The 27,144-nt window shown below is 48.1% G+C and overlaps 1 protein-coding gene across 1 annotated transcript in view; it reads left to right on the plus strand.

Annotated features, from left to right (window-relative positions):
• The window catches only part of ANTXR1 (ANTXR cell adhesion molecule 1), a 655,342-nt gene that overhangs the window by 583,156 nt on the left and 45,042 nt on the right, over nt 1–27,144 (plus strand). The window lies entirely within an intron of this gene.

Consider the following 27,144-nt stretch of genomic DNA (forward strand, 5'->3'; position numbering starts at 1 on the left):
TCTGATAAACCTACATGCAAGGTCATTTTTACCTGGTTTATTTGTGTGGTTTATTTCTAATCTACAAAGAAATAAACATGGAATGACATGCACACTTTTTATTTTCGGAACAGCAAGACTCTGAAAAAATAGTTTTGAGGTCATTTTACTCATGTTCATATTTACTATTTAAACTTTCTGCACGTGTTCAATTGAGGTTTCTTGAAAAGGTTTGGTCTGTTCATCAAAAGCTTATATCAAAATCCTGCAAATAAGAATTCAGATGAAGACTAAGCCACTGGAAATTGTGGAGACTCTGCATGTGCCCGGGATCATTTCTAGGCTCGGGGTAAGGTCAGTCCAATATCAAGCTTGCCTCTGGAAATCTGGTGGGCTCGGTGTAGGATTCATTCCGTCATATTACTGCCTGACGTTTGACACTGCCCTCCGCCATACCAGGCTTCTCGAGGCCCCGTCGATCCAAATTCACCATAGCCCAGCCATCTTTTGCCAGGATTTTGCATAAACCAGTGGTCTGCAACAGTGGGTCCACAGGTGCTTTAGACTAGAACTCCCATGATCCCTTACTATTGATTCTGCTTGCTGGGTTTGATGAGAGTTGTAGGCCAAAACATCTTTGGAGCCAAAAGTGGCAGGCATCTGGCACGAGGGGTATATTTTGGCAAACTTAATCAAATAATCTAATACTTATTGCTCTTCGAATTCTTTATCACTGCTAATAAGCGTGCCCTGTGCGGTCCTCAAAGGTTCCTGAGATAGGGCATCTTTGGATTCCTCTATTGGTTCAAAAACGATGTTGCACCCAAACTCAAATGTCAACCTCTTTTATGGCTTCCATCACAGGGCAATAACAGCCCATTGTGGTGTTGTGAGAGCCCAGTCAGGGTGCGCCCATGTTTGTAGAGAAGTGACTCGTCACACTGTACACTTCTTGGGGCAGAGTGACTTCCCAGTGGAGTCTTTCAGCTGCTGTCCTCGGACACTCTTGTCTCAGCCGAAGGCAGCAACTGCTGCCAAAGCCACATTGGTTTTGTTCTTTTTGTTCTTTCTGGGGGGCGTTGCCCCCAAACACCACTTATTTCCCCCTCTTACCAAAATCCCATCAATAATGTTGTTTTAATAACCTTTAACTCGTCCCCCTTTGATCGCAACCAGGCATTACAGCCCAGGGGCAAAGGGCTGTAACAGTTATGGGCCTGGGGCAAAGTCAAGGCTAAGGATCGAGACCGCATGATACAACCTTCATCTCCATGGCATTATCGTATTTATTTAGTGTTTGGCTTAAATATAAACCTTGTCCGGCATCAATGGGTAAACGTATTCATTAGTTTAAAAGATGTTTAAGAATGTCTTATCAATCACCAAATGGAACATGTTGCACAGATTGTCTAGCTGCTAGGCCTTCATCAATCGTCATAGGTGTGCTTGGTTTTGGTAAACGTTTGAACTTAATTGAATCTGTTCTTGAATAAGCTGCCAGGGCACTCAGTGCTGCACTCCCATAACGAGAGGGAGGGCTGCACCAAAATCCATGCAGCCCTGGTGGCAGGGCTCTCAGCATGGCGCTCGCTCTCATCACGGGAGTGCTGCGATGACCGCTGTGTTACTGCTCTGACTGCAGGGCTCTCAGCATGGCGCTCGCTCTCATCACGGGAGTGCTGCGATGACCACTGTGTTACTGCTCTGGCTGCAGGGCTCTCAGCGCGGCTCTTCCTCTCATCACGGGAGTGCTGCGATGACCGCTGTGTTACTGCTCTGACTGCAGGGCTCTCAGCATGGCGCTCGCTCTCATCACGGGAGTGCTGCGATGACCGCTGTGTTACTGCTCTGGCTGCAGGGCTCTCAGCGCGGCTCTTCCTCTCATCACGGGAGTGCTGCGATGACCGCTGTGTTACTGCTCCGGCTGCAGGGCTCTCAGCGCAGCTCTTCCTCTCATCACGGGAGTGCTGTGATGACCAACATGTTACTGCTCTGGCTGCAGGGCTCTCAGCATGGCGCTCGCTCTCATCACGGGAGTGCTACGATGACCGCTGTGTTACTGCTCTGGCTGCAGGGCTCTCAGCGCGGCTCTTCCTCTCATCACGGGAGTGCTGCGATGACCGCTGTGTTACTGCTCTGGCTGCAGGGCTCTCAGCGCGGCTCTTCCTCTCATCACGGGAGTGCTGTGATGACCAACATGTTACTGCTCTGGCTGCAGGGCTCTCTGCATGGCGCTCCCTCTCATCACGGGAGTGCTGCGATGACCGCTGTGTTACTGCTCTGGCTGCAGGGCTCTCTGCGCTGCGTTCCCTCTCATCACGGGAGTGCTGTGATGACCAACATGTTACTGCTCTGGCTGCAGGGCTCTCTGCACGGACTCCCTCTCATCATGGGAGTGCAGTGATGACCGCCGTGCTACTGCTCTGACTGCAGGGCTCTCAGCATGGCGCTCGCTCTCATCACGGGAGTGCTGCGATGACCGCTGTGTTACTGCTCTGGCTGCAGGGCTCTCAGCATGGCGCTCGCTCTCATCATGGGAGTGCTGCGATGACCGCTGTGATACTGCTCTGGCTGCAGGGCTCTCAGCATGGCACTCCCTCTCATCACGGGAGTGCTGTGATGACCAACATGTTACTGCTCTGGCTGCAGGGCTCTCAGCATGGCGCTCGCTCTCATCACGGGAGTTCCGCTGTGTTACTGGTCTGGCTGCAGGGCTCTCAGCGTGGCTCTTCCTCTCATCACGGGAGTGCTGTGATGACCAACGTTACTGCTCTGGCTGCAGGGCTCTCTGCACGGCACTCGCTCTCATCACGGGAGTGCTGCGATGACCGCTGTGTTACTGCTCTGACTGCAGGGCTCTCAGCATGGCGCTCGCTCTCATCACGGAGTGCTGCGATGACCGCTGTGTTACTGCTCTGGCTGCAGGGCTCTCAGCATGGCGCTCGCTCTCATCACGGGAGTGCTGCGATGACCGCTGTGATACTGCTCTGGCTGCAGGGCTCTCACCATGGCACTCCCTCTCATCACGGGAGTGCTGTGATGACCAACATGTTACTGCTCTGGCTGCAGGGCTCTCAGCATGGCGCTCGCTCTCATCACAGGAGTGCTGTGATGACCAACATGTTACTGCTCTGGCTGCAGGGCTCTCAGCATGGCGCTCGCTCTCATCACGGGAGTGCTGCGATGACCGCTGTGTTACTGCTCTGGCTGCAGGGCTCTCAGCGCGGCTCTTCCTCTCATCACGGGAGTGCTGTGATGACCAACATGTTACTGCTCTGGCTACAGGGCTCTCAGCATGGCGCTCGCTCTTATCACGGGAGTGCTGCGATGACCGCTGTGTTACTGCTCTGGCTGCAGGGCTCTCAGCGCGGCTCTTCCTCTCATCACGGGAGTGCTGTGATGACCAATATGTTACTGCTCTGGCTGCAGTGCTCTCTGCATGGCGCTCCCTCTCATCACGGGAGTGCTGCGATGACCGCTGTGATACTGCTCTGGCTGCAGGGCTCTCTGCGCTGCGCTCCCTCTCATCACGGGAGTGCTGTGATGACCAACATGTTACTGCTCTGGCTGCACGGCTCTCTGCACGGCACTCCCTCTCATCATGGGAGTGCAGTGATGACCGCCGTGCTACTGCTCTGACTGCAGGGCTCTTTGCGCGGCGCTCCCTCTCATCAGAGGAGTGCTGTGATGACCGCCATGTTACTGCTCTGGCTGAGGGCTCTCTGGGCTGCGCTCCCTCTCATCACGGGAGTGCTGTGATGACCGTTGTGTTACTGGTCTGACTGCAGGGCTCTCTGCGCTGCGCTCCCTCTCATTACAGGACCGCCGCGCTCAGGGCCATGCTTTAATGAACTGGGCAGTACCATGCAGTCAGGCTTTTAGGATATGCACTATGCAGAATGAATATGTCTGACAAAACCTCGGGAGATTGAAATTAAGTGGTGGGAATTTGCATGTTGGATGATCATTCTGAGAACATGATTTTACTATTTGGTGGGTGTACAAGTAAGCCAGGGGATAAAGACTTACTGTGGACACAAAGGGCACCAAAAAAGATGAGGACACTTGGCACTGCTTCTCTGCTACAGCTGCCCATTGGGGTGCGACACAATAAAAGTCCCCTCTCCTAAAAACAAACTGAGACCAATCGTGCAGGTCTACAATATCCAGTAAATCCTTGAGTTCGCCCAAGTCATTGCAGGAATTCACAAATCTTGATAGGTCTAACTCTATGAGTCTCGAGACCACATCAGGTAGTTTCCTTTGCGGTCTTTAAAATCTATACTGGTTTGGGATTAAGGTCATGTGGGGGGGACTCCAGAGAGGTAGGTGGTGTTCAAACTTGTATGGAGCTCCTTACTTAACACCTGCTCAAGAAACCGAACCAACACTTTGTGAAAGGAATTGTAGATTTCTACAGAGACTCTGTCTAAGCGTGGTGTCTTAGCCCACTGAAGCAAGGATATCACACACTGAGCAATAGCACAGGAGAGCTCCGTTTTTATCTTCCCCTGTAACGACCAAGAGTCAGGGTCAAAATCAATGCTCGCATATCACTGGGGGAGTGGCTCATTTTATAATGCCTTTCGTAATAGTCGATAAAACCCATATTAGTCATCCAGTATCATCTCTCCCTGAAACAATCGTACATGAGGCCTCTATTTTGTTCATCTTGTAGGCCAATAACTTGCCTGCCTTCTGGTCCCACTTCAAATAGGAGTGTTTCTCTTTCCTCAAACTACATTCAGCTTTTTCGCTAACATGTCCATTAACCGTCAACCTCTTCTTGGTTAATTCCCTCCATTTTTGTCATAATTTGTGATGACATATTTAGTGTCCACTATTTGACAATCGTTTCCTAGGGCTTCAAGCTGCGCCTCATTTTTAGTTTTGGCTATAGGCCAAAACTATTGCATTAGAGTGCAGCTAAGGAGAAATGTCATATGAGGAGGAGTGCACAGCTACTAGGTGGTGCTTGGTTATTTACCCACCCATTGACTACCTATGGCCATGCCCTATGGTCATTCCTGCCCACTTCCTACTCCTCCCTCCCCAAAACACAGCCTCCAGAAAATGTGCTGAGCTCGCTTTATCAAGCCTTACCATCAACATGTGTGCTCGAAATGCCTATTAGTGTTTTTTTAGACTGGAGAAGGCTCTCGCTTTCCTTTGCATCCGCAGTCCGGGAGGTGTCTTCTTGAGCGACACCGCCACAAACATATGTGTGCTCAGAAAAGACTCAGCCCGTGAGCAGGGATGTCCCTCCACCTTGTGCTTTGTCCTTACGCCACCCAGCTGCTGTTCAGTTTATAAACCCCACACGGGCTTATCTGGCAGCAAGCAAGGTCATGACAGGTGAAGAAAACCAGGAAAACCCCCAAAGTGGGATGCGGTTGATGAAGAGCCGCATTGAGGTACTGTCGAACTCCCAACCTTCACAGCGACCACATAGTGGCCAGCATGGCCCATTCCAATCTGTAGGTGCTTATCCAGTCCTGGTTTTTCTTTGCATTCTGAGGCTTGTAGTCTGAGTTTTATAATGGGAAAAGTGGAACTACAAATCCCAGAATGCAAAGAAAAAACCAGGAATGGGCAAGCACCTACAGCTTGGAATGGATCATGTTGGCAAGTATACAACCAGTGGGAGTGTGGGGGGGGGAGGGGCATAACATTTCTAAATGTGGAAGTGCAATTTCCTCCATCAGCTTGAAAACTCGACTCATCAACCATCATTTACTGCCCCCAAAAACAAACTAACATGGATGGGAGTGGCAGCCATGCACTCGAGTCATTTGGGAGTTCTGTGTCTATGCAAATGTGAACAATCCCTAAATCATTTCACAGGCGCCATGTGTAGATAATTGCGTGGAGTGGAAATAATGACATGTGTCCTCGGGGATCCAGACGCCGGCCCGGCGCGCGTGGAGGAGCGGTCTGCTAGCTCTACGGTGCTTGGAGCGGTCAAGAAATCGCAGGCATTCGTTTTCCACGCGGCTGCCGTCCAATCGGACCCGGGAGCGTCCAGTAAATAAGCTACAGGAAACTGGCCATGGCAGAAGGCTGAGGCCATCGCAGGCCAAGACTGGCCAATTGCTGACGCTGAGAAGAATGCCAAGGAGTATGGCAGCTTGTGCAGTTCTGCCTATCATGATGGACAGGACAGCGCCTCACGCTTTGGTTAAAGGTGGCCAATGACATCGTAGCCGTGGGCATCCATTCACCTTCCTGGCAGCAGGACTTGAACCTGGAACCCACACAGTAAACACTCAAATTAGAACTTGCAAGACAACAATACAAATCAGTTCGTTACAGTAGTCCCGATGCTTGTGACTGCTAAAAGGAACTGTAAAAGATATAAACAGAGCTTTTCCCTCCCAAGGGATGCACTGCAATGCATGCTGGGGATGCACAGCGTCCTCTGCCGATGCTAGAAAAACTTTATGAGTTCCAGCCTCTGAGAAAGCGAAACCCAATCAATGAAACATGCATTACTGCCACATCCAGTTGCACAATTTAGACATTTCTTTTTACACTGCAAGCCTCAGAAAAGGCTTCCTGTGAAGCCGGGGCAACATTAAATATCCTACATCGCTCCAGTGACTCCATACTTACCTTGGCTACATCTGTCTGAGAAATGGCCGTGGGGTTACTGAATTCATTGCAGTATCTCTTCTATGTCTACGCCTACACATAGAAAGGATATTGAGGCACAGGCAGTAAAAGAACAGCTCCTATGCACGCGAACGCTGCTCTTTTCCATTAGGAACATGGATAGGAATCAACCTGTGGACATTGGGTCCGAATGGAGTTTTATCTAAAAAACAGTGTTTGTAGTCAATCGAGACATTGGAATGCCAGTTGTTATTTTGAATTTCATGATCTTGCACTCAACTGAGTTACATTACTTCCACGTCCACTCTTCCTCGTCACAGTACTTACCTCATAAGGGCCCTTACCAACAACACAGGACCTTCTTTTATTTTTATTATCCTCTATAGCTCCTCCCCTCCAACCACGTCATCCAGTTAAATTTTTCTTGCCTCCAGGAGGTTGGACTTTTTTTTCCCGCGGCGGGGCACCAGGGAACGCCGATTGCTGGCCCCCGGGTGGGGCTGTGTGGTGGGGCGTTCGGCTCCAGCAGGTGCGGCAGTGCTCCCAGGTGTCCTGCAGGGCTCGGGGCCCGGTTGAACTAGATTGCCTTGTCCGGTTTTCTGTGAGGGGTGTAGGCCGGCACAGGGCATCACGGTCCGGGTCCAACGGGTCCAACAGGGTGAGGTAAGATGCTGGGACATGGGGAGGGGGGTGGAGATGGGGGGGGGTTCCCAATGCTTGACGGGGTAGAGCATGAGCCCACCAGGGACAGCATATTTTTATGTATTGTCTGTTTTTTCGGCCGGTGAGGCCTTGCGTCCCAGGCAGCTTCAGAATGTTTATAGTATTCACCTAACGTGCACCTGAGGTGAGTGGGCTCTGCCTCCGGTGGTGAGGAGGGGGTTTCCTGCAAAGTTGTTTCCGATTGGTTGTGACTTTCTGGCCTCGTTTAAATGGCCGCTGGTGGTTTCTGTTGTTTGTCTATGTTCCCACGGACTTCGGTGGTGTAACAGGATTACTTTGGTCTCCTTTTGACAGAATTCTAGCAATGGATAAACATTCTGCAAAACGCAGGCATCGTGTCCTGTCCTCTTCTTCATCTGAGTTGTACAGGAGTAGAAAGAAGAAGACAAAACGTTTTCCCTATCCAGAAAGGAGTTGAAAAAGATGCTTAAGCATCATGGAGGGGGTCACAGCCGTGCGCATGGACATAAGCGCCAGCGTCTGTCTTCCTCTTCATCCTCTTCTTCTGGCGCTGAGTCCTTGGCCTCCTCCTGTTCCTCAACGGCTGATGGAGAGGGGAAATATCCGGACAGGGAAGGTGTAGAGGAGGTGCTTGCTCAAGTTTCAGACTGCATGGGTTTTTTAGAGCCCCTGGTACCGGTGGAAGGGGCTGACCCTTCTATTCGCCAGTATAGGCATACCCCCAGGCGGAGGCTGCCATTGGTACCTGATATCCAGAATGCAATCCTTCAGGAATGCTGAGAGCCTGAGAAGATTGCGATGGCCCACTTTACATCCAAACTTTACCCTTTGAAAGGGAGTGAGATGTTGCTGTCTGATCCAGTTGAGGTTGACGATATCCTTGCCAGCCTGGTGGGTCGCTCCTCTTTGCCAGCCGAGGAGGCGGCTGTCCGGGACCCGGTGGACCGCAAGGTTAATTCCGGCATTAAGAAGGTTCATATAGGGGCTTCTCTGGCCCTTAGGGTGAATATCTACGGTCCCTACACGGCTGAAACTGTGCTCCATGGGTTCAAGAAATTGAAAAAGGCTGTCGATGGGGGTGCTGATTGTGCCCCTTTGCTTTCTGATATGCAGAGACAGGTTTAGCTGTTGTTCGACCTGGCTTTTGATGGAGTACGTGGCTCGGCCATGGCCATGGTTGCTGGTGTGTCGGCCCGGAGGCATGTGCATCTGCGGGATTGGAAGACAGAAGGTGCGCAGAAGGCGGCTGCCCTGAAACATCCTTTTGATGGGTCCAAACCTTTTGGAGATTCACTGGAGGATAAAGTGCATAAATTGTTTAGGCTTTTCGGAGATCAAGGGGTGGGTGGGGCCCTCCACGCTCCTTTCGTCCTGGTCCGGTACAGAAGTCCTGACGGTCTGGACATGCCGGTAGGAGGGCGACTCCGGCAGTTTTTTTCCAGCATGGGACCGGTGGTGCTCCGATGGCTGGGTTCTGGACACAGTTCAGAGGGGTTATCAAGTGTTTTTCCTGTCACCTCCTGTCCAGAGGTGCATGGTTCAGACTATGGTTCCCAGGTCTCGGGCCATGGAAACAGCGCTCTCCAAATTATTGTTGAAGGAAGCCATAATGCCCGTTCCTCTCCCTGTTCAAGGTTGGGGGCTCTACTCACGGGTGTTCCTGGTTCCCAAAACTTTGGGGACGTTTCGCCTAATACTGGACCTCAAGGCTCTGAACTGTTTCGTCCAGAAGGAACACTTCAAGATGGAGACTTTGCAGAACATTCTCCCAATGTTGTTCTGGGGGGATTGGATGACATCTATGGATCTCCAGGATGTGTATTACGACGTGGCTCTCCGCCCTAGGCATATGAAGTTCTTTAGGTTTGCAGTTGGGTCCTGGCATTTTCAGTTCAGAGTGCTCCCGTCGGGTTGCAGTCAGCCCCCACAGTGTACACCAAGCTGGTGGCTAACCTGGTAATGCAATTGCATCTGAGGGGCATTCAGATTTATGCCTACCTGGACGACTGGTTGATCAAGGCGTCCTGCCGGCAGACTGTCCTGACTCATCTCCAATTGGTCTACCAGGTGTTGCAGGACTGGGGATTTCTGGTGAACTGGCAGAAGTCTCAGCTGGAGCCTGCTCAGGATCTGGTTTTCATCGGGGCACAGATTTTCACCAGGATGGGGAGCGTGTTCTTGTCCCAGGAGAGGGTCCATTGCTTGCTGGCTATTCTGGGCAGGGTTCTCAGGAGGCAATATGTCTCGGCTCGCCTATTGCTCAAGTTGCAGGGGCACATGGCGTCTTGCGTCTTTCTAGTTCCTTGGGCCCGTCTTTATTTACATCCTCTGGTGTCTTATCTTCTCTCCAACTGGCTCTTGATGTCTCAGGCTTATGTGGCTTTGATTCCGGTGTCCACAGTGCTGCAGGACTCTCTGCTGTGGTGGTTGAAGGTTCCGAATCTCAGGGCTGGAGTGTCCCTGGTCCAGCGGAAGGGGTTGGTGGGCAATGTTGGGGGTCCTCTCAGCTCAGGGGTTGTGGGATCCAGAGGAGTGCCGTCGATCATCCAATTGGAGAGAGTTGTGTGCCATTCTCCCTTCTCCCATTGGGCCTCTCCTGGGACAGAAAAACTCTCCCCATTCTGGTGCAAACCTGAGCCCCTATAAAAACCAGATCCTGAGAGGGCTCCATATGAGAGACCTCTGCTAGTTCACCCGAAACCTCCAGTCCCACAATGCCTGGCAAACCAGCTGGAGATGAGTCAGGACTGTCCGCCGGTGGTCCGCCTTGACCAACCAGTCATCCAGGTAGGGAAAAATCTGAATGCCCCTCAGTGCACTCAGAACTGAAGATGCCGGGATCCTACTGAAAAATGGAAGAACTTGGTAATATGCATCCTGGAGATCCAGAGATGCCATCCAGTCCCCCCTGTGCAACATCGGGAGAATGTTCTGCAAAGTTTCCACTTTGAAGGGTTCCTTCCTGACAAAGCAGTTCTAAGCCTAGAGGTCCAAGGTGAGGCGAGACTTCCCTGAAGGTTTGGGGACCAGAAATACCTGTGAACAGAAACCCCGGAGTGGTAAGTGAACGGGCATGGTCGCCGCCTTCACTAACAACTCGGAAAGAGCAGTTGCCATAGCCAACCTCTTGGTCAGTGATATGGGAACAATAGTTCAAAGCATGCAATCTGGACAGGGGGACACAGGAAGGTCACTTGATAACCCCTGCGAACCGTGTACAGAATCCAGGAATCCGAGCACCACCAGTCCCATACGGGAAAAAACACCCCGAGACGTCCACCCACCGGCCTGCCGAAACCATCAGGACATCTGTACTGGGCCCAGACGCGAAGAGCACGGAGGACCATCAACCCCCCCTTGTTCCCTGAAAAGAGTTGGAGGAGGAACCAGGAAAAGACCATCCGGTCGCCGCACCCGCAACACAGGAAGGTTTTTTGACCGTCAAGGTAGCATTGCGCTGTAATTTGTCACCGTGTTTGTCAGCACGAAACACTATATGTACTTTATCCCCAAGCAAATCACCAAAAGTTTGGACCCATCAAAAGTAGGTTTAAGGGCAACCGCCTTCTGAGAACCTTCTGTTTTCCAATCCTGTAGATGCAGATGCACATGCCTCTGGGCCGACATGCCAGCATCCGTAGCCATGGCCAAGCGACACACTCCATCAAACGCCAAATCGGACAAACGTTCAACCTACCGCTGCATCTCTGCCAGCAGAAGGGCACAGTCAGAACCCCCATCCACTGCCTTTTTAACTCCCTGAAACCGCTCAGCACAGTCTCTGCCGTGTATGAGCCGTAGATATTTGCTTTGAGGGCCAGATGTGCACCAGCATGAACCTTCTTAAAGATGGAATTAACCCTACAGTCCACTGGATCCCGGACAGCTGCCTCCTCGGCTGACATATAGGAGCGACCCACCAGACTGGCGAGGATATCATCAACCTCAATTGAATCCGAGAGCAACCTCTCACCCCCTTTCAATGGGTAGAGTTTGGCCATAAATCAGGGCATGGACATTTTTTCCAGGCCACGCCATTCAGGAAGGATCTTAGCCCAGATATCAGAAACCAATGGCAACCCCATCAACGGGGTATACTCATATTGGGAATAGTGGGGCCAGTCCCCTCCACTGGTACCAAGCGTTCCGAAAAACCCACACAGTCCCAAACTTGAGCAAGCACCACCTCCACCTCTTCCCTGTCCAGATATTTCCCCTCTGCATCAGCTGATGAATAACAGGAAGCGGCAGAGGAGGACTGTGCGTCAGAAGATGAGGATGATGAGAATGACCAACGGTGGTGCTTGTGCCCATGTGTATAGCCATGGTGCGTTAGCGACTTCTTTAACTCTTTCGTGGATTAGGAAAAGTGCTTTGATTTCTTCTTTTTCCTTCTGCGAAGGTCAGGTCAAGAGGAAGAAGAGGAAGAGGACAGGGCCGGGTGCCTGAGTTTAGCAGAGCGCTTTCCCATGGTGTGCAGTAACAACAAAAGAGGAACGCCCCTTGCTGAGTACAAATTTCAACTGCAGGCCAGGAGAAAAACCCACCAATTGGGGAGAACAAACAATTTATCCCCTTGGGAACGGGCCATTAGATTCAGCATTTCCCTCAATTCCCTCAGAGAAAACATGAACAAGCAAACATTCCCTCACCTCCGGAGGCGGAGCCAACCCGCCCCCAGAAGGTACATCAAACAGCCGGTACGCCACGCTGATGACAAACACTGGAACGTTGAGTAGGAAACACTGGATGCAGTCAAACTTTGAAGAGGCATGCAAATACTCCCCACTCAGCCCCCCAGAGGCATACATGGTTCCCACCTCCTTACCATAGAACAACCACTCCATGTCCTCACTGAGCGGTTTTTCTAAATCGGAGTGTCACGCCCCTGCCACAAATGTGCCAGGTAAGTGTCTGTGTGTGCGTGTCTGTGTGTGTATGTGTGTGTGTATAACTGGGTGCGAATAGCGGTGTGTATGCGGATCGAGGGGGGAGGGTGGGGCAGCAAGGAGCAAAGAGGGGCTCGGCGGGGTGGTGGTGAACCCACCAAATTTACACAAAAAAGCCCTTGGTCATGTCCTTCTCCTGCTCTCTGGGGACCGCACAAGATCAACCAAAATAATCAGTGTTTTTTTATGTGTGACCTTCAGAAAGCAGAAAAATTACATAGAAATAAGGCTTGAGCAGGCAGTAAATGTAACTCCAGTTGCTAGCCCTAGAAATAATCTCCTCCAATAATGGTTACTAGATGCTATACGTTGTGGATGTTTCCTGATGCTCACTGAAATTCAAGTTCTTGAACTACAGTATACAAATATATTGACCGGGGAATGTAGATCCATACTATGATCACGTTCTAAAATCAAGGACATGGCTAGACGCACCGCTCCAAAGCTAGTGCAGCACTTCTCTGGGACTATGCCACCTAGCACCAGTCCTTCAGTTCGCTTCCTGTGCTACATTTGCATTCTTACGCTATAAGAGGGCCTCAGGTTGAACCCGAAGCACCAGAATCAGCAAGCAAAAGCCAGAAGCACAATCATGTCCTCTCAAAATGGACCCACAGAAATTCCTGTACTTTATTCCACCAGTCCACCACACCAATACTGAAAAAAAGCTACAAACCACTAAAAATATTCGGGAAAATGCACCCTGCAGCCTCAGATCAATATACACATTTTGGTTGTTATCAATCTGTCAATAAAGGCAGAAGGCTTACCTAGAGGAGAGGCATAGGGGTCTTGTACTGTTCATAAGATGATTTCCCAGGCCAGGTTATTTCTCAAAGGGGCTTACGTGTGTGGATTTGAACTGCTACCAGTGAGATCTGTGAGAACATCACAAAATCCAAAGGACGTGTTGATAGCAGCTAACTGCTGAACAATTGGAGAGGACCAAGTCACAATGGTGTTCAATTAATTGCATTGGGGCTGTATGGCATCAAAATAATATCAACTTTTCTTTATAAACATCATGTTGTCTCCCTCCTGTTATGAGGACCGTAGTGAAAGGTGTTGTTATTATTACACAATTGATTGACTGTTTAAGAGATAAGACTTCCCTGTTGTGACTCTAACCTGTGCATGCAGGTTTCACATCTGTAGAGGAGGAGCCAAGTACTCCCCCTCCAACTGACCCACCCATATTACCTATAGAATGGGAACCAAAGTATGTAACGTATGCGGAACAATTGAATCAGCAAAGAGCAGAGCGTGGACTCTGTGCAGTACCCATAAGAGTCCCAGTACATAAGAGAATCTGGGAGACAAGGTACCCATCGAGAAAACCGTACCTGCATGCAAGACAATATGATGTTCATTTGAATGAAATTCCCGAAGAAGCAGAGCAGATGAAAGGCAAGGATGGATGGTGACGTCACACAGAATGAGATGATGCACACAGAAGCGATTTAGAGATCAGAGAATACAGATATTCTATATGGCGTCAAAAAAGCAACATGTATAAGTGACATCTTAGGCTCAGAGTGAAGAAGCTTTTGCTGCAGAAACAGATGAAGATATCAAGCCAGTTTACACGTGTACAGATGCAATTGAAACGCAAGCAGCAAAATGATCGTGAAGCTAGTTCTAAGCTTATAATAGATAGACCACGGCAAGGACCAACATATATATATATACCTCTACGATGCATATGAACAAATAAAGGATGGATGTTTACATTGTACGTTATAAAGCAGTACTGAACATGAATGAGAAAGCCTCACTCCAGTGTGTTACAGTTGAAAGCAAGTTTTAATTGCAAAAATGAATCTCAGTAGACGGAGATAGGATGAGCCAGGAAGCCAAAAGTCTTATGAACCATAACTTGGCTGCCACTGGATACAAATTGTGCTAAGGAACAAGGGGCTCCTGTTAGGAAGCTTGAGCAAAACAAAATACATCAGAGGACTATTAAAAAGAATATTAAATACACGAAAAGCTTGATTTCATGGTGTGCAGTCATGTGAAAAGAAGAAAATGGAAGGACGAGGTGGTCATACCTATGCACGAGGGCCGGCTGTGCCTACACTCCTTAAAATTCTCAAGAGCGAAGTACAAACTCGAGGCCAAACTTCAAAGCACTAATTGACACTGGGCCATTGAGGTGATGATGGATTGCTATAATAATTGGTGGGAAGTTAGTTTCTAGATGAGCCCACTAACACCTGGATGTTCAGTCTGCGTGCTGGTAAACGTAGGTGGAAAAGTACTGATGGGGATTAGAAGCCAACCAATTAGAGGGCCGTGTAATCAAGAGTCCTAGAGTTTGTGTAGACAATGGAACGTTGTGTATTTAGTGACAATCATAGTGGCTATGCTTTAGGGAGGGCTTAGTTGCCCCACCTGATGTTAAACGCCCTATCACTTTTATTCACGGTTCTATACTGATATGGAACTTATGCTTAGACCTTCACTTAAAACCAATCACTCCCTCCAATAGGTTTTTGCAGTTTGCCACATAGGTAGTGACGTAGGTCAACATCAATGATAACGATTGTATGCAATATAACCTCAGTTTCTACTAAGATGCATTGAGTAAGAGGATCGAACGACTGCTGATATTCGTTGTACTCCCTGTTTTATATACTTGTTATTAAAACAGACTCCCCTTTTGCCAAACTACCTGAGTCGTTTTGATTATTCATGTATGAATAAAAATCTGCATCCCCATCCATCTCCAGGGTATTGCTACTCATCTTAAAGAGCTGGGAGAACCCAGTTCACATTGATATCTGATGCAAGCCCTAAACGAAATGAGCTATCTTACCAACAAACTATAAGACTCAATGACATCCCAAAAGGAATCACTCAAACAAGCTACTACTGTCTTTCATGTTTCATGTTAGCAGAAACCCTTTTTCCAATGTACGCCACATTGTTGACCTAATTTCTACAAAACTATGTTACATTTGTAGTCTGACTAAGTGTCTGCCTGCACCCTAACTCTGGGGGTTCACTGGACTTTGATATGCCAAGGCCTTCAGGACTGGCTGAAATAGTCACATTCTCAGATTTGACTTAATTTTTTCGATTAGACCATATGTGTGCCGAGTCTACATTCTTAGAAGGATAACCCGATCATCTAGAATGTTTTGTTCTTTGAGAAGACTTTGAACCCTTTAGCGGAGCAGTTGGGAGCTCTTGCAGCCTGTCAGAAGTCTGCATCCCTGCCCTCCTACACCCCGCCACCCGGACTACCTCCTCCCACCCATTTCACAACACACTATCCAGCACAGTGCTCCGTGCCAGGACCTGAGTGCGTCCAGATGTAGCGCATGACGTTCAACCACTCCAGAACTGCTGCTCATAAGGGCTAAGGCAGCTGAATTCCTTTCTGGGTTTGGACACACTTTCAAATTCCCTTAAACACGTTTCTTACTTTAATCGCATTAAAGTCGAACATGCAGCAGAAAACAAATAGCAATGCCAATCCCTGCGTCCGTTGCATCAAGACAATCCTTGGAGGTGAAGGAACCGCCTGCAGAAGCACCCTCGACGGCACGATTTTGGCCTCAGAAAACCCAATATACCTCCTTTCTAAAGGGGAGGACAGCAAAACAGTACTTTGCCTGGACAGCATAACATCTTACTCTACTTATTTGCAGTGCTTCTTTTTGTAACAATTGGGATGCAACAAATGTGTTGTAAACACTTGCGTGAAATGTCTCATATTCCTGGGATTTGAATGCTGGGTGTTTTTCTGCTTTTGTCTTCTTGTTAATGAGTTTGATAGCGAGAGCCGAAGTTTATTTCTATAGGAAAACTGGCGAGACTAATGCCTACCTTCTGTTAAGAGCAGGCGTGGCTCGTCCATAATTAGCGAGGGGGCGCCGATCCGCCAAAACCTTGCCCATTATGTAGGAGCCATTGAGCCAGATCACTGTAAACACTGAGCGTTCACATAGCTTCTTTCTGCAGCTGAGGGAGCGCTCCTGGGCTGGCAGAAAACCGTCAAAGGGAAACATTGTTTCCCTTTGACAGTTTTTTGTTCCCCATAATGAATTTCCAATCGACTATGCAAGGCCTGGGTCATTTTGTTTCAACATTCTTGCATGGCCCATTGGTGATGCAGACTAGGGAAGTGAATATGCATGGGACGCTACCGCACCTCCATGCACATTAATACAGTCTGGGGTGGTGACAAGTTAGTGCTCCAACTCCTGCACGCACATGCATTAATCAGGAAGTGCTCTTTGGTTCCTGTTCGTGTGATGCGGGAGCAGGGGGGCTTCAGTGTTTACTTGAAAGTCAGCCAAGGAGAGGAGCAGTGTATGGGCCAGGGCTGAAGATAAGAAACATCTGTATAATGTAGGCGTTTGTGAATGAGTGTCTACTGCATGGGTGGGTACTCGCGCACAAATGAATGAGCAAGTATATGATTGCACGAGTGAATGCTACGTGAATGAGCAAGTGAATGTTGCTTGGATGTGTGCACTTGTGTGTTTGTGCTGGGCCACCTTGGGGGGCGGTGGGTTGGGGATTTGATGGTAAAATCAAAGTTGCCCTTTAAAAAATGATGGCATCATTTCTTACTGGGCATCTTTGATAAAGCAAACATGGTCCTTGATATTACCTGGCTAAACTGGCAATTTGGTGCAGCCAGTCAAGCTCTTTCTTTGGCATGGTATGTATTTTACTGGGCATCTGTGATAAAGCAAGCATATGTGTTAATATGTGGCTTGACTGGCATTATGGGGCAGTCAGTCTAGGCATTTCATACTTTAGCATGACATTTTGTATTGGTCATATTTGAGAAAGAACGCATGATTAGAGTTATTATGTGGCTTCCTAGGCATCTGGTGCATTCAGTTTAATAATTTCTTACTGTGGCATGATATTTTTACTGGGCATCTTTGATAAAGCAGACATGATAAGTGTTATTATGTGGCAAGACTGACATATTGGTGCGGCCAGTTTACCTATTTCTTTGGCATTGTATTTGTTTACTGGGCATCTTTGATAAAGCAAGCATTGTGTGTTATTATGTTTATAGCATGGCATTTTGGTGCAGCCTGTCTAGCCATTTCTTACTGTGGCATGACATTTATTACTGGCCATCTATAACAAAGCAAGCATGGTGTTTTATTATGTGGATAGACTGGCATTTTGATGCAGCTAATTTGGACATGTTTTCATATTGTGGCCTAACATTTTTAATGGCAAAACCAACTGGAGTATGTTTGTATACGGGGATAATGCCATATATTAGCAGAACCAGAGTGGTAATATTTTCATATAGTATAATTTCTGGCATTATGCTCAAAGAAAATATGAGTGTTTTCTTATATGGAAATGCTGACATGTATTGGTGCAGCCAGCAAGGAAATGTATGGGCACAGCCAGTCTGAAAATGTTTTTATACTGGCAGATATTATGAGCAAAGGCATCATGAAAAGCATTGGGAAATGCTCCTGTGCACTGTTGGTGACTTGCATCTACAGCATGTTTTCATGAGTTACCCTACAAAACCAATTGCAAACTGTCTGGATGTGTACCCAATTTTTCATTTGAAGTATCCTGTAAAATGCTCTATGGTAAACCATCATTAAAAAAAATGCTCTCGGGGGCGAATCACCCCAAACACTCCTTGGTTGGTTCCGGCTACACTTGGTCGCTCTGGTATATTTGTGGGAAAGATTTACGCCGCTCGAATTAAAAAATTCACCATTCACCACCGATTAACAGAAAGCAAGATCTCGCCTATTCACCAGAACAGAGAGCAAGATGGTCACGGTTCTGTGGGACAAAACAAAATGGCTGTTTTTTACTGGGAGAGAAGGCAAGGTAATGGGAGCTCTATAGAGCTAAGCATGGTGACTGCTGCTTAGGGGGACAAAACAAACAGGATGTGGATTCCTGGGAGCAAAGCAGGGTGACTGCTATTCAATGCAACAAAAGACGAGATTTTGTCTATTTAGTCAGACATGATATCTGCTATTCTGTGGGCACTGAAGCCAAGATGGCCTCTATTTTACAGGGCAAACAGAATAGTAGTCACTACTATAGAAGACAAGGTGGGATTCATTCTATTTAATGTTACAGAAGAAAAAGTCACTTGTTTACTGGGGCAAATCTGGGTAACAGCTGTGGGACATAAAGGCAAGGTGCTTGCTATTCTAAGGGATAGGGAGCTTTGGTTGCAGTAGAATTAGTTGATTTAGAATTCACCTAATTTTTTGGGCAGCGTTTGGCTGCAAATATATGTGGGGGGTGGGTAATTGTAATAATAAATATAGGGGGTCGGGGGATAAGGGGGGTCTCCCCAGCATGTATTTATGGACAAATTGATTAAGAGAGAAAAAAATGACGAATTCTAATTTAACAAGCAAAACTCAACCAAATCACCTAGAGCCATTCTAAGCGGTGTCACTCCATTCCAGGACACAAGACTGCCGCCGTTAAACCGTACAAAGATGGTGTGCTGCCATCTGATGGGCACAAAAGTCAGTATAGTGTCTATTTTATGTCAGTTGTTGATTGGAACAAACAGGAAAACTGCTACTCTATAGCGGCTGAAGGCACTATGGTTGCTATTCAAAGAGACATGGTGACTGCTGTTTTAGACCATGTTTCGAAAATAGCCAACATGTGTATTATTCAATGGGATGCTTCAAGAGTATTTCTATTTTATAGGGCATGGATCCATGATGGCTGTGACTGACACTAACCTCCTAAGAAAGAATGCAGCATGGCTGCCATTCTGTGATTAATTATTTGGTGGTCTGTGTGTAGGGTCTCACCCCAGTCCCAAGTTGGATAATTGAAGATCTCAAAAGACACTGTATTAACTGAGTAGCCTCCTGTCCTCCCGCCTTCCAGTGAGCATTCACCAAGACTCCCGCCTGGGCCCGCCCCGCTTGACTCGAAACACCTCCTCACTGGAGTCGTTTGGATTTCATTACCACCACTATGCTGATTGTACACAGAATACCCTGGATGACCTTACACTGCCTGATGCTCAAATCTTTCAAGATAGTAGTGATATTTCTCCAAGCCTCAAAAACGAACCCCACTCTCTCACCCCTCTTCTTTTCCTCCTGACTTCCTCCTTCCTTCCTCTAAGGTTCTCAACCAAAGTGAGGGTCATCTTTGACAGCGATGTTAAACTCAATTACGTCATCACTTCCACTGCTTCTGTGACTATGGTTAAACCTCTGAAATATCAGGAAAAGCTGCCTGCTTCTCATAGGCCACTCAGCCAAAACAGTCAGCTCTAATCTGCAGGCAGCAAACACAGCCACTGCCCTGTCCAGCTCATAGGCATTCCCCTCTACTCCCTTTCTCCCTTTACCAAAGTACTTAACTTTGCCACATGTGCCTTTTACAATCCATCTGGATCCTCTCCCACTTCACCATACTCTTATCATGAGAGATGTCTGTCAATGCAAAATCGCACCCTCTTCAAGTTTCAACTCATTGCCTTCAAATCTGTCCTTGACCTGGCACCAGGCTGCCAGGCAATCTGCATCTCTCTTTATTCCCCCTCTCAAGCTCTACACTTCAACCTCCTTCATGTGGCCCCTTCTGCTTCCCCTCTTTCCTGGTTCCCCATCACTGGATTGCTGTCCCTCATGCCATTATAGCTATCCACAAGGTTCGCCTGTGCTACTCAAGACCAGATCCACGATTCACCCGCTTTCCTGTGAATAGGAATCCTTCAACCACCATATTCCCTCCCCTTAATCGCCCTACCGGCATTAAACACTTTTGCTGAAATACGCTTTTGGTGAATTTATTTTGCTGCATTTTTTACCACTTTCCGGATCCACCCGCTCTCCTGTGAATAGGAATCCTTCAACCCCCATATTCCCTCCCCTTAATCGCCCTACCGGCATTACACACTTTTGCTGAAATACACTTTTGGTGAATTTATTTTGCTGCATGTTTTACCACTCCCCCCACCCCCACACACAAAAATGCAGATGGTAGGTTGGGGTAAGGCATCAACATGAAGGGGATGGGGTGGAGAGGAGTGCAGGGGTAACACCCTACATTTTGCAATTTAAATTTCTTATTAAATTCACCCAAATAGATTCTGCAAAAGTGTATTTCGGCAAAAATTGGGGAAATCTCATAACCGTCCTGCCTGCCCTACCCAGATGTGAATTCTCTTAAACTATGTTTGGGGCCTTCTTGTAAAGCACAGACTCCCTCCTAAATGCATGTCATATTCATCTATGTCCACTTGTAACCAAATGTCCCTTCACCACCTGCGGCACTGTCCCCCATATAATCCCTGTTGCGATTATAAAGGCGCTTGTTGTAGAGTGAAGCCAGGGGGTGGGGGGCGTGGGGACGTTGTAGAGGGAATAAAGGGAAGTTTACTGTATGTTTGGCTCTGTCGTTATTTGATTTCCCCCAATCGATATCCCGGAGCATCGCTCCATCTGTCCTATTCCACGGAGTCCCTGGGGCCAGGGACACAACAACTGGCGACGAGAAACAGGCACCCTGAATACGGACTGCTTCTGACATCCGCAATGCTGTTCCATGCATGCCACTTATAGTAGAAGTGTCTGCCCATCCTACCTAAAATTAAAGCAAATAAAGTGCTCTAGTGAACTGTGCTCAAAAGGCTCAGTTACGTTATGCTGGGAAGCTAAATTCAGAAAAAAAGAGGCTGGCAGCTTTTGAACTTGTCCTAAGAGGTGTGAATTCACCTAGTTTGTAAACAGAATAGATCAAAGAAGGATGTACCTAATATAATAATATTGCGGTTTTCAATAGCACTTCAGGATGGGATTGGACATGTCACAGTCGGGGGACGTTTTACAGTGCTTAGAAGTGGGTGGAAGTGCTATATAAAACCCTGATATTGGGGCTCAGATAGAGTGGCCAGGTTTTCGATAAATCGGCCACAGTAGATGACCATCCCTAGAAAATGCTTGACTTCTGAGACAGATTCTGGGGCTTTGGCCTCCTGGATGTCTCTGACCTTAGCTGGATCGGCGGACAACCCTCCTTCCTGAAATTTGAAGCCAAAAAACTCGATCTTGTTCTTGAGAAATTTGCATTTTCTGTGATAAAGAGTTAGCCATAGTGCCTGAATCCTTGACAGTACCCTCTCTAGACGCTGCAGGTGTTCACACTCTGATTTGGTATGTATCGGGATATCATCGCTTACATTCAGAGTTCCAGGCAGTGCCGCCAGGGCTCCACGTATGGCATTCTGAAACACTTCGGCAGCTGACGAGATGCCAAAGTTCAGCCTCTTATATCTGTAGAGGCCAACATATGTTGTGAATGTTGTGATGTACCAACTGTCCTGGTGAAGCAGAAGGTGGTGGTAACCTGAGTGGAGGTCCAGTTAGAAAAGATTGTTGCGCCTTTCAGTTTGGCAATGATGTCGTCCAGTGTGGAGGTTAAATGCCTTTCTCACCATATTGCCTTGTTAGGCAGTCACATATCCCCGCAAATGCGGATACTGTCCGGCTGTTTCAGTTTGTGATCAATGACAATTGGGGTCACCCAGGGAGTGGGCCCTTCAACATGCTCAATGATATCAAGGTCACTATATTCTGTGTTTCCTTCTCTACTTTATCACAAAGGTGAAAAGGCACACTTCGGTGTTTCAACGCCACCGGCTGGAATGTCTCGTCAGTGTGGAGCTGGATTGGTTTGCCTGCCATTTGCCCGATTCCTGTGAACACGCATTGGAACTTCTGTAGCAGCATCTGCACGTCTTATAAAAACACTCCATGGGTGAATTGGATGAGTCCCAGAGCTTCGACTGAGGCGCAGCCGAGTAAAGCTTGGGTGGCTACCTTGGTCACGTAGAATCAGGCCTGTATGGACATCATGGTGTTGGACAGCGGCTATGAAGGCACCTTCTAGTGGCAGTGGGGTCTGCGCCCAAAGGTGAATATGGACACTTTGGTCTCTTGGAGTGATGGAAGTCCATGTAGCGTCTGGTATTGCTCATCAGCCTGACATTGACCAAGGCACCAATGTCGAGAAGTGCAAGGACGGGGGTGTTTAGAATAGTCCCTAAGCACCGGGGTTGGTGTTTTCCCGGTCACCGACTGTGAGCACGGCCGATATGAAAAAAAACATTGTCTTCATCCCCTATGCTTTCACTTGGTCGTTCCATTGGAGACTCTGGGGACGTGGTGTTGGCGGTCTGGGCCGTCCGATCATGCAGAAAAACTCAGGGACGTTCTTTGCACCTTGGTACACTGGCAGGGGTTGGTGTTCTCCATACCCAGGCAAAGTGATTTTGGACTCCACACCTTGTGCAGGTGTACCCTTTTGCCGGGCAGTCTTTCTCATGGGGGAGATCATACCAACACTGTGGGCAGGGGGCTGGGGTCGAGGGGTTTCGGTGTTTCTCCTGTCGCCAGGTATTCCTGGTTCCTTGGACCGTTGGTGGTTGTTTTGCCACTGAGCACAACTCCTCAAATTGAACTAGCTTCAGCACAGACTCCATCTTGGACGCCCTGGCTTCCCCAGTTCATGGGAGATTCCCAACTCAAGGATTCTGGGAAGCGTTATTCCTGGTTCATGAAGGATTTGCCTCTGTAGTTTGGCAGAGTGGCACCCAATAATGATATGGAGTCTCATCTCTTCCTCCTCATTCTCCCAGGCGCAAGTCACAGCCAGCTGTCTCAGGCGACTGTGATATTTGTCTAGGCTCTCCTCGCTTGTCAGCATGGCTGTGCGCATGACAAACATTTTGTAGTCGGTATTCACCATGGGAGCGAAGTAATCCGACAGCGCTTTGACAGCTGCACTCTATGAATTATTGGTGGAGCGTAGGGTCTCGAAGAGCTCATGGACCACTGGCCCTGCTGAATATATCAGCGTGAGTTTCTTTGTTGGGTCGTCTTTCTCCCCAGTGGCATTAAAGTACATGTCCAGGCGTTCTCGCCAGAGTTCCCATTGTGGTCCCAAGTTGGCCGGAGCCCACTCGACATCAAACACACACAGCGGTGCAAGTGACAATCGTTGCTGTGATGTTTCCCCTTGCGGTTGTGGTTGCGCGGGTGCAGCAGTGTCTTCAGCTGATATTTCTGTGCGCGGATGAGGAGGCAACACATAGGCACCCCAGGAAGAGTCGCTACCCCTATTCAGGATGATGGGGTACCCATGAAGGCACAGTGGGTGCAAAGGCACTCCGTGTGAAATTAGCCGCAGCCCGCCTTGGTTAGGGTGTTTGTTTTGGGGGTGTTTGTGTGCACGGGCACTCTCAGGTGAGACGCGCGCTTACCCCTTGACAGTGGTTTCCCTGCGTGGGATGTGGTGCCAGGCAACACCTGGGTTATCCAAAAATGTTGGCAGTAGCCAATTTCCAATGGTATGAGGAACATTTGCCACAACCAGAAAGCACAGGGTCCCTTACCAGCATGCACCAACTATGTGGCAACCTTGTAGCAGGCTGATGGACAGCACACTGTGTGGATCGATAATCCAGGCGCCTCTGATCTGCTCGACTGGCGAGCGGGTGCCCTGGATTCCTCATCGTCAATGTTGTGGAGCTTTGGGAGGGGGGCTCGCGAGCGCAATGGTGCACATAAAGGATGACAGAAACTGAGATGTTTACTTCACAAGGCCCTGCTCAGCTCTGCCTAAAAGTGCGCGAAAAACGGGCCCTTTATTTTCCGTTGTGCATGATGGCATGCAACGTCATCACGCTGTTCACATGATATAACAATATTATGATTTACTACATGCAATATTTCAAAACTGTGTACCTCAGAACCGACGAGGAGGCAGTATTTAAGATGCTTCTGCTTGTGTCAATAATGTCATACGCCAGTGCCATTAAGTGCAATGGAGTAACTTGTTGGGCGACCACTGCTTAGATGCAAAGAGGCAACACCTCAGATGCCTTGCCATACCCATTGAACCTTGGCTTCCTGAGTAAGAGTACCATCATGCCAGCCAGTGGTTAAGAAGGTGACTGGGCGAGGAGGGTCATGAGTACATGACTCACTCTAACACCAGGAGGAAAATCGGCGTTTCACCAACGTCACCGGCTTCTCCACAGCCGCCACCTACCGCAATCCGCTGTCGGACAGGTCATCTCATCACAAATGCTACCAGGCGGGGAAGGGGGGTGCGCACCCCTTGGTGCCCAATGCGCCCCCCCAGCCTCCCACTGGCGCCCTGTTATATACCCCGCACCAACACCTGCAGGTACATAATGTCAAAAAGAGTCATTTTGACCATCTGTGCATTTTGCCTCCTCTGCAAAGCAGTGGTGTGGAGCCGTGTTGTTCCACATTCATTTTAATCCAGCAATTTGGAAAGGAAATGCATTTTGTAAACGTTTAAAAGCCTGCACGTGGGGTGTTCTAGGAATACCACATGAGGTACTGTTTTTACTGTGTGCATTTTTTCCAAAATACTGCATTTCACCGGCAGGGGGGATTAACCACATTAGCTATAGTAAACCACTCCTTGGTGCGCACCCCTCACGATGCCACAATCAATAAGGGTAATTACTTAAAGTGTTATTCACTTTCCCACTAGGTATCTAAAAACACAAATGTTTATTGTGGAAAGAAAATGATAATTGTTCAGCTGCACTCATTCTCACAACCAAAGCTTGTGGACAAGTTACCTGGTGTCCCTTCAAATCTGCTTATAAAAAATCCTCTGCAAGCGTGTTTGGACTTCTTAGCTGCCGTTCAATGTTTGGTGCATTGTGATAAGCGCGAATTTAAATGTTCAGGGTACCGCAATAGACTTGGACACGAGCTGTAGTTTCCCAGAGATGATTCTCAATCAACACAGCTTGCAAACTGCAGTTGCAGGAACTGCAATTCCCCTATATGCAGTGAATGCAGACCGTCATCCCTGCATGTTCTGACTCACTTTCTATTTTTGAATTTTTTATATTTATAAAGCGCACAAACAGCCCGCTGGCATCGTGGCTCTGTTTCATGGAGCATTAACAGGAGGGAGAGCCCAGAACAGGGTCAGGACTATGGGCTAACAAAGGCTGAAAACAGGGAGAGGTCATGCCTGTCAAAATTCTTTTCAGTTGCAACTCATTCAAATGCAGGTTTAATCAAATATATGGCAAACAGGCAGCATACTATTTCACTGCCATGCAATGCGCTGCTGTGTGAAATACAACTAGACACTCAGTATAGTTAATGTAGGTCAGTTTTGCATATTGCTGACACTATTTTTAAAGGCAATAAAGGCTATCCGTGGTCCATGGGTATACAAGTTACTCCAATAAACATAGACATAAGAAAAACTGTAAACAACGTAAGCAAAGACAAGAGGGGGTTCACAGATCACAATGCAAGCTGTACCATGGTTGAGCTAGTACAAACGATTACAATATTGTCCCAACAGTGTGGACTATTTAAACAAGAAAGGAAATTCCCAAAAGGCATTAGTTCATGCAGATTGGCCATTCAGTGTAAAACATTGTAAATGCATACAAAGCAGAATAACAAGTATCAGAATAGAGGGGGTGTGCACATATCTACACCCCACATTGAGAAACAGAGATTGTATATTAGTGTCTTTGACTGACACTGAAGCTTTGTGTAGTTTTTTGTTTGTTTGTCTTCCTAGTAAAGGTATAGTCAATATAGTTCATCTAGGAGACTGGACCTTGGGGAGGTCTACTAGAGCCAGGCTAAAGGGTGACCTTGTTATGGGTCGACCTCGGGAAGGTGAATCAAAGACCCCAAGCGGGGTGGAACAAAAGGGCAGCAAATGGTGCCAGAGTTCACAGACGTTTCGGCATATGTGGTTAAAGAGCCTTCTTCTGGAGCCAAGGTGCAGAATCCCCTGCAAGAATCGGAGGGGAGGGTAAGTAAAACAAAGGAGCAATGTGTTGAAGTATTCTAATGAGTACTTATAACTATATGAGTGACAAAGAAGTATGTACACAGGCTTAAAAAAGGGTTAAAATATTGTCTAGAAAACACAATTCCGTTCTAACACTGATCTTAACAGTGGTAGCAACAGGTGCAGTTGCCTTCTGGATTAGTGAATGAATTGGGGGCAGATGGAAACCGTTGTAGAGAAACTGCTACAAGTCCTTCTAGCCCAACGCTAGGAGTGGGGCATTAAAAAAGTAAGAGAGAGAAGTGCCTGGGTAAGCAACGTGAGGGTTAAAGGAAAAAATGGCTGGCTGGTTGATGTGATGACACAGTTGTGTAGATATAGTCAAAGTGTGTACACTATATACCTTAATGTCCATTGTCTGGGCGAGCCGAGAATGGGCTGGCCATTGTCATCCCAGGGTGTAGAATGCTCGGCTCGAGCGGCACTGGAAGCAGACAGCAACGTTCTGCTGAAATGCAAGAAGAATCCTATTGTAATTGAAAGAGGAAGCCGTGCTAGCTGGGATCGAGTGCACGTTGCTGTTCATGAACAAAGGGTCGCTCATGCAACAGCACAGGCTCACTTGAGGGCAGTAGGGAGGCGTTGAATCCGGCCCGGTGTACTGCGAGGAGGTTTCAAGGAGCAACGACTTAGTTGCAGGAAGCTTACATAATGTGTAGCATGTAGAGACATATATTACATCACTGATACTCAAGGCGGGGTAGCCAGACAATTAATGGGTAGAGCTGTGTAAGAGGCGAGCCAGGGGTAAGGCTTGTCTGGAAGAGTCAAACACAAGCCAAGTCAGCAAATTCCCTATATCTGGCCTCCTGCCATTCCCACTCTCTAAAACCCAAAACCGACGCCTGGCATCCTGCCTCCTCGCCCCCGCAGCCCGAAAATCCATACCTGGCGTCCGGATGCCTCACGCCACACAACACTAACCGGTCTCCTGTCTCCCACCTCCTGCCTCCCGCACCACCATCTCCCACAAACGAAAACCTATCCATGAAATCCTATCGTATTCCCCAATACTGGCAGCATCCTGCCTCCCCAAAACCCAGAACAAAAAAACCCA

The sequence above is a fragment of the Ambystoma mexicanum genome, chromosome 10 (genome assembly GCF_040938575.1).
Source record: "Ambystoma mexicanum isolate Mex_15411 chromosome 10, UKY_AmexF1_1, whole genome shotgun sequence".
In the NCBI taxonomy this organism is placed as follows: domain Eukaryota; kingdom Metazoa; phylum Chordata; class Amphibia; order Caudata; family Ambystomatidae; genus Ambystoma; species Ambystoma mexicanum.